At 40.7% G+C, this 14,332-nt stretch overlaps 1 protein-coding gene across 2 annotated transcripts in view; it reads right to left on the reverse strand.

Annotated features, from left to right (window-relative positions):
- parietopsin overlaps positions 1–14,332 on the reverse strand; it is a 416,841-nt gene that overhangs the window by 163,502 nt on the left and 239,007 nt on the right. The gene's annotated exons all lie outside the window — the stretch shown is intronic.

Below are 14,332 nucleotides of genomic sequence, written 5' to 3' on the forward strand. Positions count from 1 at the left end.
ACGGAGGCGCTGACAGGCACGACGGCGCCATCTGGGCCACAGCGTCCGCACTGACAGCCACTTCGCTCGCCCGCCACCAGAGAGAGAGAGAGAGAGAGAGAGAGAGACTGATACAGAGAAAAAGAGATACAGAGAGAGAGAGTGAGAGAGAGATACAGAGAAAAAGAGATAAAAAGAGAGAGAGAGATACAGAGAGAGAGAGAGAAGGAGAGATACAGAGAGAGAGAAGAGAGAGATACAAAAAGAGAGAGAGATACAAAGAAAGAGAGAGAGAGAGAAGGAGAGATACAAAGAGAGAGAGAGATACAAAAAGAGAGGGAGATACAAAGAGAGAGAGAGAATAGAGAGATAGAAAGAAAAAGAGAGAGACAGACAGACAGAGAGAGAGAGAGAGAGAGAGAGAGAGAGAGAGAGAGATGCTGGCTGGCTCTCCCTGAGGCACCATAGGCTAATTGTGATTTCTGCATATATGCAGCTCTACCTATTTCACCTTCTCCACCAAAATGCTACATAACTAGCTTACACTCACTTCAAACACCACTGACAATACTGTCCCTCTAGAGGTGGAAAAGGGGTCTAAATTTAACGCACCACACTCTGAGCAAACCCACAACACACCCAGAAAAAAAAAGTTCAGTTTAACCTTACACAGACCTAACTTTACTACAGCTACTTCAATTCCTGAAATTAATCAATTTGTGAAAATAATATATAAAAGTGTGAAGATAAAAGTTTAAGAAACATAAATAACTGATAAATATAAATAAAAAAGGATAAATATAGATCGAACTTACAATCTAATGGAACCCTGGAGCTGTGCCACACATACACACTACTTGCAGTGCCAGCTACACATAAAACAGTTCTTTTATAATGTTGAAACCCTATATATTTCACTGTGTCAGTTTTAAGCTACATGTGTTATACTATTGATTCATAGTGATTTTTTAATGTAATACTACATTAAGTCCTACAGATTGCCATCATTAAATCTGTTTATATTAATATGTTAAACCCACATTTAACATAAAATATCAGTTTATTTGTCTTGCAAAAGAATCCCTTCCACTGGATCGATAGATGAATACACTTACCACTGACAGTCCACTAAGTAAAACTGGAGGAGGTAACGTCCAGATTTTGCTAAAATCTTATTTTTTTTTTGTTATATTTCCTCAATATTTTCCTAAATATATGTTCATTCAAAAAAATGTAATATTAGGAGTGAACTTTGCCTTGTTTCCTTTAAGTAACAGTAGGGTATTCTTGAAATAATAGGATATTCATAAAATAAAAAGCATCCATAAAATGCATCCAAAAAGTCAGTGTTGGTGATAAATTGTGTCAGAATAATATCTTTATCTTGGACATAGCAGTGGGTTTAGAAACAGGCTGATGGAAAAATATGGACTAGTTGAATGAGGACTTTTTGAATTGTTGAATCGGTCTTTAAAATAGTCCTTGAATCAAGTCGCTTTTGTATGTAAAATTAGGTGTTTAACAACCTGTTAAAAATGGGCTGTGGAACCATGTTTACTGGCCCTCTCATTGGCCACCACAACACACCAGGAGCTTGTAGGAGGAGCTTGTAGAGTGTTCATGAGAAGCTTCATATCTGTGTATCTGTAATCACATCTGTAATTGTTGTCAGTCTGTGCACATTTCACACACACACACACACGAACACACTTAAATTTGCATTCGCTCTTCTTTTCTGAAGTGCTGCTTTCTTTCCGTTCTCTACACCTGCGTCCACTTCTAACACTCCACACTCAACACACACACACACAAACACACACACACTGTTGATGTAATTGAGAGCTAATTACAATAATAATAAAGAACTAATCAGAGTGTTTATCCTCAGAGAGTGAGAGAGTGACCTCCTGTTGGTTCTGAGAGTTTTTTAATTAAATTGATTTTAGTTGAATATTTAAAGTTTTTCTGTCGCTCCCCTAGTGGCCAGTGCTCTTAGTTAGTTTCTCCTTTTTGTAGTCTCGGTTCTTTTCATTGGATCTTGGTAATGTTCTTATGGTGTTTTTTACAGCTGAACGTTTCAACCAAAACAAGTTCGAACAAAACTTCATGTCTCTGTTACTTTGTTTTCTGTATATTTAGTCCAGTAAGTTTTGTCTGGTTTCACACTGCAGTTTAGTGACTGAGTGCACTAAACAACTTTACTGCACACTGTCATAATCATCTATGTTGGAGGAGTCTTCCTATATGTCATCCTTGGATGCACTGGACAATGCATTGGACAATTGTTAATTTAGCGAGTTGTCTTTTTGCATGCTAAATTGTATCCAACTCCCTTTGGTGTGCAGGTGCATTGTCTACAGTTTAATAATCCACAGTTACAGTAGATACAGGAATCAGTGTAATACCACTGTAATCTGGTGTACCCACACTGCTGTGTGATGCACCTTCACACCAAGGGGATTAAGATTTCAACAAAACACTCTTCTTCTTCTATTGTTTAATGGGTGATGATACCCTGACTCAACTTCCAGTAATTGGTCTAAAAGTCCAAACTCTCCAAAAATTTTTTTTTTCATAATCAAATTGAATTGAATTAAATTGAAATGCAAACCAACCGGATCATGGTTCAGTAGATCTGGACCAAGACCACCTCTTCTGCTCGGACCTGGCCCGTGGTTTGTTTGAGTCTCAGTTCCTCTCAGTGGTCCTTCCTCATACTCTTAAAGAGGTTCTCTTATTTTTTAGTTTTCTGTTTGAGTTCGCACTGTGTATGTACTTGGCTTTTACTTTATTGAAAGATGTGGAAAGCGAGGGTCCAGCAGATGTTTGAATTAAATATGGAGGCTTCAGCAGTGTGTGGAACCCCCCGCTGTGCTTTGCTTCAGAAGGCCGTGAGCATTAAAGTGTCTAAACTGTAGCTTGGGTAAAATGGATTGGATCAGGATCAGAGGAGAACTTGATTGGAATGGAGATGATTGTGATGATGGTGAATCAAGAGTCCAGCAGCAGATCCTTTAAGCTGGGTTTCATTTCTGCTCTGAGTTTCTAGTGTTTAAAAAAAAACGGAGAGAGAGAGAGAAAGAGGGTAAGAGAGAGAGAGACTGAGAGAGAGAGAGAGAGAAAGAAAGAAAAAAGAAAGAAAGAGAAACAGTGAAAGAGAGACAGCCCCTTACAGTCTCCATTACTATGCTGAACACATTCCTGGTATTGACTCTGGAAGCCCCTGTAGATAAAAGGCCTGATCTGGAGGGTCAGCACTGTGTTGCCTTGGGGAAGTGTGTGTTCTGGTGATCCCGAGAGTGAGGCCGCGTGGAGTTTAGCTGCTGGCCAGGTCAGCTGGTCAGCCAGGTGGGAAGATAGGAAGATGGAGGAATACGCAAGAGTATCGCAACACCTGCACAGGAAAGACCAGCATCTCTGAAGATTTGTCTGGAGGCTGACTGAGATACAGGCATCACCACACCATTTGAAGACCTGTGCTGACCAGTACACACTGGTGAGAAAATCTACCACTGGGCCTCAGTCTAAGAGAGAGCCCTTGGATCTGCCTAGAAGATTATTCAATACACAGTCACTGACAATAAAAAAATATAAATATAAATCACAGGTAAAAGTTGAGAGTTAAGAGTAATGCAGTGAATCTTTATTTGAGTGAATGTAAGTGATTACAATATTAGAGTAAAATGAGACAATAATTGGGGGAAAACTGTTTGCGCCTCTAGTCTGGACCCAAGAAGAGCATGGGCATGTTCCTGCAGAACATTTACCCCCACAGATGTTGCAGTTGTGCCTGTAGATCCTGCTATAGTACAATGATGTGCCTACCTGGATCTCAGCAGTGAAATTTCTGTTAAATCTTAGCGTGAAGTTCTTGTTGGACTAAATTAAATTAGAACTGGGAGGGAAAACAGTCTAAAGGTTGTAGGCTGGAGAAGGTGGATGCCATCTCTCATTGGGTCCTGAATGAAGTGAGCTCGGCCAATTAGATTATCAGCAGCCTGTGGAAGTGGGCACATAATTAGACAATACAAAAAAAACTCTGTGTACATTTCCTCTATGCTACATCAATAAGCATGTTCAAAAACTTGGGTTAGCATGTGCTGCATCGGGTTAGCATGTGATAATACAACTAGACAGGAGAGATTAACTCAAGGAAAAGAAAATATGATGAATTTAAATATGGCCGGCTCTAAATGCAGCTGTGTTGGAGGCTATTGGCTACTTGGATCCAGATCTGAAGGTCTGTGTTGAGATGACTGTTAGCCCGCCTACTGGCGCTAAGAGATGGCTTGTACAGGGATCAATTTGACAGCACTCAGCACACCAATTTTTAAGACCAGTGGTGACCAGCAAATGGATAGAGAATGTCTTGAAGCTCCTAGCCACAGACGGCAGGGTCAAACTCGCTGGGTATTTGGCTCGAGGCAGAGAGAGCCTTTGGCAGGTGCACCACATCAGAGTGGTGGCATTTAGGATCTTCTCCGCTCCCCCTGGCAAAGAACGAGGCTGGAAACGATGCCTGAAAACAGGCTGCCAATAAAATCTCCTTCATGATGTGGAGAAAAATACTGTCCATCAATGCATCCATCCACCCATCTTCTTCTCATCTGCTTCTTTCTATCTAGAATAATTAGGTAGGCTCTAGATCTACCACAACCCTGACCAGAAAGAATTGGACGACCCTCAACAGACTACAATCTTTAGACCCCAATTATCGGACCCCGATAATCGATCCCCGATCATCAGGTCCCCATCATCAAACTGCTGAATTTAGATCTCACTTGTCATTAGCATGTAGCACTGTTTACAAGTATGCTGATACAGTGTGTGTATGTAGGTGTGTGTGTGTATTAAGGATTAAGCTGCTTATTAAGGCAGGCCATCATTCAGCCTCACACTGCAGTCCCTGATAGACTCATTTATTATTTATTCTCACACACAAACACTCCCACACACACACGCACACACACACACACACACACACACACAGACTTTTACTTTATTTCACCGGGAATTAGCCGTCTATGTGTGTGTGTGTGTGTGTGTGTGTGTGTGTGGGGCCCTGAATCGTGCCTTCTTTACCTCCTTTATTATTCATGTTTTATGGTGAATAAACAGATCCTGAGTGGCTGATCTGAATAAATCATGAGGCCGTGATTGGCTGGAATGGAAGGTATGGGTGGGCAAAGTGATAGAGGGCAAAGGTCACCTGCCTTCTAAACACACACACGCACACACACACTTACGTAAACACACACACACACATATGCGCATACACACAGACACCTCCAGGTGAAACATTGAGATCATCACAAGCACAAGCAGATGGATGATGATTCCAACTGTGCCTGACCAAAAACAAACACCTGGATAGAACTAAGCAAATAGGTAAGAGCCTCCCATTGGATAATTATTGCATGTTTGATTATGTTTCAGCTGGAAATTTAGCAGTCATTTAACCCTAACTGATGCGGGTAGTAGCTTCTCATTTGTTAAACAGCAATGTGGAAAGACACATCCTGTGGTTGTGGAAAACATATTCATCTGTTTCAGAGGAGTCAAATTATTTTGGCATGGATCAAACTAAAAAAAAAAACAGATTGTTGAAACTACTAAAATCAGGTTTAGAACTGTTCAATGCGTTATTAAAAGGTGAAGGACTTTGGGGAAACATCATCTTTGAATGTGGTTGAAAATATCTTAAATGATTGTGATTGGTGATCTCTTAAACGTTTGGTGAACTATGTTAACAATATGATTAATAGTGAAAGTAAGAGCATTTCCACATGCACAATGTGAGAGGTAAGAGATTTCAATTGGAACTAAACAGCTGTGTAGCTTTAAGAAAACCACTTATTAGTGAGCAAACTGGCAAAAACAACTTCAGTTTGCTAGGGACCATAAAGATAGAGGTCATGTGATGGAAGCATATCTCCTATTCTAGTGTATACCAATGTTTATTGAGAGTGTTCATAGACTATTATATCCTATTCTAGAGTATATCAGTGTTTATTAAGGGTGCTAATAGACTAATATCTCCTATTATAGTGTATATCAGTATTTATTGAGGGTGCTAATAGACTAATATCTCCTATTAAAGTGTATATCAGTGTTTATTGAGGGTGCTAATAGACTAATATCTCCTATTAAAGTGTATATCAGTGTTTATTGAGGGTGCTAATAGACTAATATCTCCTATTAAAGTGTATATCAGTGTTTATTGAGGGTGCTAATAGACTAATATCTCCTATTAAAGTGTATATCAGTGTTTATTGAGGGTGCTAATAGACTAATATCTCCTATTAAAGTGTATATCAGTGTTTATTGAGGGTGCTAATAGACTAATATCTCCTATTAAAGTGTATATCAGTGTTTATTGAGGGTGCTAATAGACTAATATCTCCTATTAAAGTGTATATCAGTGTTTATTGAGGGTGCTAATAGACTAATATATCCTATTCTAGTGTATACCACTGTTATTGAGGGTGTTCATAGACTAATATCTCCTATTCTAGTGTATACCACTGTTATTGAGGGTGTTCATAGACTAATATCTCCTATTCTAGTGTATACCACTGTTTATTGAGGGTGTTCATAGACTAATATCTCCTATTCTAGTGTATACCACTGTTTATTGAGGGTGTTCATAGACTAATATGTCCTATTCTAGTGTATAGGAGTATTCAGTGGGATGTTTATGGATTAATTTCATGTACTATAGTGTACAGGAAGGTTTATTGAGACTGTTTATGGACTAATATATCTTATTCTAGTGTATAGGAGTGTTATTATGATATTTATGGTTAATATCTCCAATTCTAGTGTATTTGATTTCTTATTGAGACGTTTATGGATTAATATCTTCTATTCTAATGCATAGGAGTGTTTATGGACTAATATCTCCAATTCTACCATATATGATTGTTTATTGAGGGTGCTTATAGACAAATAACACTTGGGACACTAAGGAATACCATTTCATATTCTAGTGTATGAGAATGTTAATGGAGATGTTTATGGACTAATATCTCCTATTCTAGAGTTCTAGATTTTCTACATATGAGTATAGTAAAACATATAGCTAAACATCTCAGTTTCATGATAAATTATTGAAATTGATCTAATTCTTTATCTCAAGCTTTTTTTCTGACTATTGAGGTTAACTGTGCAGATGGCAGCTCGTATAGACGACAATAATATTGCCTTGTTTATAATGTGTTGTTCTGCAGAGAACTCTTAATGTGCAGTTCTGATAACTCACCTCATTATCAGCCGTTTAAATGCATCTTAGACCCTTTAATCGCTTTTTTTTCTCTTAACTCTAAATGAAAAGGCGTAGTTATGTTGTTTTTGTCGAATGAAATGGGTCATCCCCGATGTCCAGCAAGACGTCTGTCTCTGAAATACTGACCGCACTCGGAGATTCATGCCTTCACTCTCCTGCCTTTAGGCCAGTAACTCTGACCCCCCAGCCCCTCCCCCTCAACGTCCACAGCCAATACCGCGCTCCCCGTGGCATGGTTTAAAGGGAAGAGCAGACTTATTAGGCCAGGCATGTTAGAGTCTGGAGTCTGCACGCAAACATGCCCCCCATCATGTATTCAGCTTCGCTTTTATATTCATTTATTTTATGGCAAATGAATCCATGCGGAATTCAGCACATATATTCTACTACTACGAGTATTAATTATAATAATAAGAAAAAAGGAAAATGGCAACAGAAAAGAAAAATATTTGTTTTATCTTTTTTTTTTCAGAGTAAGACAATGTAAAGGTATTTCATTCCAAGTCAATTTGGAACATTGTCCAAATTCATCATATTTCTCTATTCATCATGAAATTCTGAGAAAATAAATAAATACATAACCCAGTGTCACATTCACAGTACGTCAAAATGAAGATAAAATGAAAGTTTTGGTATGACAGTGATGATTTACACTACACTGTTTATTCTGCTATCATTCTGCTCCTAAACTCAAACAGTAAAAGGAGAATTCCGTAAACACTCTCCTAACCTTTCCCAAATGAACGGAACGATATTCCTGTTCTTCATTAAACGAGACACAGAAACGTAATGTGATATTTCAGATCAAAGCCCAAGGCAGGTTACACATACATGCAGTAGGGGGTGGGGTGAGTAAAATTGAATTTATGAATTTTGTTCAGTTTAATATATTCTGCTTCCTTCAGGGTGAAATAAATTGAAAAAAAAAGAAAGAAAGGAAATCAGCCCGGAGCTCCGGAGAAATGATAATCAAATTAGGGCTCACCCCTGCCCCGCCCCACCCCCATACAGCTTCAACACCACGCCACATCAGCAGGCGTGCGGACCACCCAACACCATTCTGCAGTTCAGAACAACCAGAGACCCCAACACACTACAGTCACTGACCGCTGTCAATCAGCGTCCACTCTGACTGAGTCAGACAGAACAGATCAGAGCTGAGTGTCCAGAGGCCGGTGTTCTGCACTGTTAAAAAAAACTGTAAAAAACTGTAATTTTCTGGCAGCAGGGGGAATTTAATTCTTAAAAAAGTGTCATATACTCCTTATAAAATGGAATAATATGTCACAAGTCAAGAACTTGTCATACAATTACATGAAATCTTTCACATGTCATTTTTTGCTACCTATCAGTATGCACTCCCTAGCAGCTCTGCACACACTCTGACCCACAATTGTAATGTTTTCATGTGTTTTTTTCGTGATAATTACAAGTTTTTTCCTTGTGTGTGTATTACAGATTGATACAGTGGATAACACCACCGCCTGCCCGTGAGCTATCATGTGGGAGACTGGGGTTCAATTCCAGGTCTGGGTGACTGAATGCTGTGCCACACCAATAAGAGTCCTTGGGCAAGACTCCTAACAAGCACTACATTGGCCAAACTATGTAATAGTTCAATGCTGTACATGTATTGTAAATATAACTTTGTTTGTACTGTATGAGTGATTGAAAAAAAGGTCAACGGTGGATCAAATAAAAATATTCACAAAAAATATTTTTTTTATCACATCAGTTACCTTATATTTAACCTGTGTTTTATAAGCATCTTCACCTAAAAATATCCACCGTTGTAGCACAAATCAGCAGAACACCAGGTTCCTTAACACTTTAGGGCTCCTCATCCAACTAGTCCTCGACTTAATGCTTCCAACCTGGAAAATGGGAAAGAAACTGGGAAAATTGTCTAGCTAGGAACGTTAAGTGAGTAATGTCACACGTTTTCTATTCTACTTTATTATTACGTTCACATTCCTGGAATATTTTTTTCTGGAACAGCACAGGTTAACCTGCCTAGAATCTTTTCAAAACTTTGCTAAATGTTCTTATAGTGTTTGATGTTAGCTGGGATGGACTTTTATAAGTGGATGCAATTTCCTATAACTGCATTGTAAAGATGGCCACAGAGTAAACTGACATACACTGTTAAAAAAAAAAAATGTAAAAAAACGGTATTTTTCCGGCAGCAGGGGCGCCAGAAAATGTCTGTAAAAAAACAGAAAAATTGTGTAATTTTTAAAACATACATAAACCGTAAAAAAACAGTTATTGTACGTATTATAATCAACGTCTATTATTGTAATTTTACAAGAAATTGCCCTTTAATTACATTAAATGTTTTTCTTTTAACATATTTTATTTCTTAAAAAAGTGTCATGCACTCTTTATAAAATGGAATAATTCGTCATTTTACAAGAAATGTTTCTATAATTACATGAAATCTTTTAATTTTAACATATTTTTTTTCTTAAAAAAGTGTCATACGCTCCTTATAAAATGTTAACTTTGTGTAAAAATACAGAAAATTTAGCTTTTTTGTCACAAAATATGACTTTATTTTTACAGTTAGTATTGTTCGAATTGTCATCTAAAATTTGTTAAAAAACAGATATTTAATGTATTTTACTCACACAGATTGTTTATGTTAAATCACATGACTCATTTCAATAGACAGTTTATTCTTGTCATTTTAATACCATTTGCCTGTCATTTTGAAATACAGGGAAATATTGTAAAATTTACTTGGAAAAACTGTAAAAAAAATGTTTTTTTTTACAGTGTATAGCTGAGTTTTAGCAAAGTTTCCATATTCTCAGCAAATTCTCTGATCTGGATTTTAAGGTGAACAGCTTCCTCCACCTTTTTGGAGGGTGACAGTCAGACTACAGGTACTCTGGGTAAGTTCTGGGTTGGTGGAGAGGCTAAGTCTGAAGCAGAGGATGGTTAAACCTGGTACTGAAACTGAGAACAGGTACAGAGTTGTGCCTCTCAGCTCTGCAGGCAGAAGAAGTTTAATTTGAGCCGGTTTTAAATAGTCGCTGTGAATAACTGACCCGGTTTCTGGCCCGGTTTCAGTCTGACAGTATCTGTCAGCACCAGCTCTCCTCTAGAGAGTAATGAGGAGATTCCACACAAACAATAAATTAAACACATAAACTACAGCAGTTTGGCTCCACCCATTCAGCTCCACCCATTTAACCTACAGCAGTTTAGCCCCAATCATTTAACCTACAGCAGTTAAGCTCCACCCATCCAGCCTACAGCAGTTTAGCCCCACCCATAATTCAGTCTACCAAAGTTTACCTCCGCCCACCCAGCCTACAGCAGTTTAGCTCAACCTATTCAGCCTACAGCAGTTTAGATTTACCCATTAGCTACAGCCATTCAGCCTACAGCAGCTTAGCTCCACCCATTAGCTCCAGTCATTCAGCCTACAGTAGTTTAGCTCCACCTATTCAGCCTATGGCCTTTTAGCTTCACCCATTAGCTCCACCTATTCAGCCTACAGCCTTTAGCTTCACCCATTAGCTCCAGCCATTCAGCCTACAGCACTTTAGCTCCACCTATTCAGCCTACAGCAGCTTAGCTCCACCCATTAGCTACAGCCATTCAGCCTTCAGCAGTTTAGCTCCACCTATTCAGCCTACGGCCTTTTAGCTTCACCCTTGAACTCCACCTATTCAGCCTACAGCTGTTTAGCTGTACCCATTTATCCTCATACAGCACTCTGTCAGTGTCGGTGTAGATCTGTGTGTGTGTGTGTGTGTGTGCAGTGGAACAGTATGGATATAATGAATTGGCTGTTTGGAACATGAAGTCTGGATGTTTAATGAGGGGTCAGGCACGGGTCAGTCATCCAGCCTCCTGACCCCGCCTCCTACTACACATCTGACATAATCATGTTGATTGGCTGTCAAACAAAACACTGCATTTACTCATATAAAAGCATTCATAATTTTACACACACTCAAACACACACACACAAATACATAACACACATACACCCACACATATACACAGTTCAGATAAACAGTTGAGCCCACAGAGATATTAAAGCCCCGCCCCCATTTGATTTATAATGTATTCTATACCAGTCTGCTTTTTCTGTTTAGACCCTTTAAGAGTATCAACTTGTTTCCGATACATCAGCTCACAGATGCCTTGTGCTGATTGACATCACCTCCAGCTGATGGCAAGCTGCATGACCAGGATTCAAACCAGCAATCTCCCGATCATAGTGGCAGCGCTTAGACTGCTGGACCACTCAGCGGCCAAAATGGGTGTTTTAAAACAAATTCGTAGATATATAATATAATATAATATAAACTCATCAAGAGAAATTGTGTGTATGTGGGTTTGGTTGCCTTTGCTCTGTATGTGTGTGTGTGTGTGTGTGTGTGTGAACAGAGGGGGTTCCCTTTTGTTGGTCTCCTGTGTGGTGTGTGTGTGTATAGATAGTGTGTGTGTCACCTGTATGAGTCACATGTTCTGCTGCTTGCTGCGGTTGATGGATGCGGGAGTAAACCGCAGGTGTTCGACCTTTTCCCACTTTCTCCATCTGTCTTCATTTCCTTGCAAATGTTTCTCAGTCTGCCACTCAAGCACAGTCCATCTCCGCCCCCTACCCAGCATGCACTGCAGTTCCAAACCCTTTCATCAGGACCAGATACAAAATAGCCCATTCATTTTCTCCAAACTGGAGGAATGGACCAGAACCGGCTCGCTGAATAAACAACAGGACAGCAGGACAGATCCTGTATACCTGCATCATATAAACTTAATATAAACAAACTAGAGATCAGCTGCATCAGGAAAATTCACTGTTACTGATGATCACCCCCAATGTACTATCCATAAATTCATCTTTATCTAACCAGAACTGTACAGATAATCAGAGGTGGAAAGTAATGAATTACATTTACTCACATTACTGTAATTGAGTAGATTTTATGAGAAATTTGTTATTTTTTAAAGTAGTTTTTAAAATAGGTAATTTTACTGGGGAAAAATTGTCTGAATTACAAAAAAAGAATAATTGGCGTGGATGCGCCGGCGCACAGATGCTCGTGCATAAAATAACGAGGCAATAACTTCCTCATGCAATGCAAAATGTGCCTGCCCCGCCGGACAGAGCTGTCAGCTTTCAAAACTTCCACATCAAACCTGCGAAAGCATGTGGTGGTGAGTATTTTTATCATTAAACAATCTGCTTAAATGTTAAAACAAAACATGTAAATAGCAGTTAAAGCATAGGAATGGTAAGTTAAAAAATAATAATGAACTGTAAAACTATAAAAATACGGTTTATAGTCACATATATGACCATAATTTTTTAACAGTAAAGAAAAAAAAAATAATCATAGAAACCTATACCACTTGTTCTTAAAAAAGGTTTTATTGGGTGGTCTGAACAAATACTGACTGAAAGTTCCAAATTATTATGTGGAATATTAGTTCATTTAAAAATATTTAATTATGATTTGTTGTACTTTTTTACATCAAATAATTAAAAGTACCGTAACTATGTAGCTTTTACTCAAATTTAATTGAGATTAAATTGAGTACTTTTTTACTTTTACTCGAGTAGATTTTTAGATGGGTACTTTTAATTTTACTTGAGTTTTGTTTTAGCAAAGTAAAGGTACTTTTACTTAATTACTGTCATGTCCTGTCTGTTCTCTTGTCTGTATGTTCTCATGTGACCCGGCTCCTCTGTGTTTCATTCCCAGTGTTTTTCCACTCACCTGTGTTCCTTTGTAGCTCCGCCCCTTCGTCCCAGGTGTTTCCTGTTTCCTGTGTGTGTGCACCTCTATTTAAGGTCCGTGTTCCATTTCCCCGGTGTCGATCCCTGTGCGTTTATCGTCTGTCAGTGCTCTATGTGTTCCCCAGTTTCCTCAGTCCTGTTTTCAGTTTATTCCATGTGTATTTTGTATTTGTTTTCTTTAATAAATCCCTTTTTGTTTGCATTTGCGTCCGCCTCCGCGTCCTCCCTGCACCCTCACCTGACAGAAGGATCGACCCTAAAAAAAAATGGAAGCAGCAAACAAGTGGACCGGCTCCAGGTTGGCGATCCGCCATGCACCATGCGGGACCCCGGCGTTGGAATCGGGGTAGACGTTCTAAGGGGTCCCGCCAGCATAAAGAGGATCCCTTTACGGGGGAGGATTTTCTTGGCGGGGCGCTAAGGGTTGGTGCGGTGAGCCTCGGGTCTCATCCCGTGTTTGGCAGTAGCCATGAGTACCCGAGGCAAGTGGCGCGCAGCCCGTGGGACTACCTGGGATGTGCGCCCAGTAGCTCCGAGGAGGAGGAGGAGCTCTACCCCGCACCAGCCCGTACTCCATTGCCGTTTCCCCCAGGGGCTGTACTCTACCCGCGCTCAGTGACTTTCGCGGCCAAGATGCCGCGCTCCGTGAAGCCAGCGGATGGGACGCCACGCTCTGTGACTCCCGTGGCTCATCCGCGCTCCGAGAATCCCGCGACCGAGACACCACGCTCCGTGAAGCCAGCGAATGGGACGCAACGCTCTGTGACTCCCGTGGCTCATCCGCGCTCCGAGAATACCGCGACCAAGACGCCACGCTCCGTGAAGCCAGCGGATGGGACGCCACGCTCTGTGACTCCCGTGGCTCATCCGCGCTCCAAGAATCCCGCGACCAAGACGCCACGCTCCATGAAGCCAGCGGATGGGACACCACGCTCTGTGACTCCCGTGGCTCATCCGCGCTCCGAGAATCCCGCGGTCGAGATGCCGCGCTCCGAGTATCTCGCGGCCGAGATGCCGCGCTCCGAGAATCCCGCGCTCCGAGAAGCTCGCGGCCGAGACCCCCGCGACTCATCCGCGCTCCGAGAAGCTCGCGGCTGAGGCTCCGCGCTCCGAGACCCCCGCGGCTCATCCGCTCCCCGAGACTTCAGCGGTGGTCGCGCCGCCCCCCGAGAAAGCGCCGGCGGCAGCGCCGCTCTCTGAAGCTCCGACTAAGCTAGCTAGCCTGCTAGCTCCACCGCGCTCTCAAGCCCCACCTGCTTCCAGCTCTCAAGCCCCACCTGCTTCCAGCTCTCCAGCCCGGCCGG

Source organism: Astyanax mexicanus, chromosome 10 (assembly GCF_023375975.1).
Source record: "Astyanax mexicanus isolate ESR-SI-001 chromosome 10, AstMex3_surface, whole genome shotgun sequence".
In the NCBI taxonomy this organism is placed as follows: Eukaryota; Metazoa; Chordata; class Actinopteri; order Characiformes; family Acestrorhamphidae; genus Astyanax; species Astyanax mexicanus.